Genomic DNA, 702 nt, shown 5'->3' with positions numbered 1-702 from the left:
AGCTCGATCTCCCACCAAGCCAAACCGCTCCCCAAACATCACGCTGAAACCACCATGCTTCATAGTGGGCTGCAATCTGTTGAGCCAAAACTCTTGATGAGGCATTCTCCAGACCCATATCCTTCCACTGTCCGAAAATTGAGCTAATCTTGATTCGTCTTAGAACAATACGGTCTTCCAAAAGTACAGAGGCTTGGTAATCATATCATTTGCCCACTTCTTTCGTTTGACTATGTTGGCAGGTCTTAATAAGGGCTCCCGTCTAGCTGTTCTTGTCCGGGTCGTCCTGGTCCATCGGAGAGGACAAAAAGGGCTGTCAAGAGGAGCATCGAAATGGGTCCCAGATTAACGACTGCAGAAGTGGCCAAAGTTAGTGGGATGAGCGCGAAATCTGTTCAACGGATTCTCCACAGACTGGGTTATCGTTGCGCTGCTCAGTTGTTTCCTTGCCGTGTTTCCTAAACTGCACGATGATTCTGTTGACTGTCGAAAGCGGGATTCCCAAATTCTGCGAAATTTGCCGCTGACTTATTCCACCATCTGCTTGACATTTCCTCTAACAAAATCTGACAATTCGAGAGAACCTTGAGTTCCAGGCATATTGTAGCATAAGATAATTAGTGTGCGGACCATTTTCATTTATATAATGCTCTGTGAACACAAATTAGTTAGCATAAATCAGTTAAAATGACGAAAAAGTAG

The sequence above is a fragment of the Limulus polyphemus genome, unplaced genomic scaffold, assembly GCF_000517525.1.
Source record: "Limulus polyphemus unplaced genomic scaffold, Limulus_polyphemus-2.1.2 Scaffold7154, whole genome shotgun sequence".
In the NCBI taxonomy this organism is placed as follows: domain Eukaryota; kingdom Metazoa; phylum Arthropoda; class Merostomata; order Xiphosura; family Limulidae; genus Limulus; species Limulus polyphemus.
Note: the sequence above shows the minus strand (reverse complement) of the source record.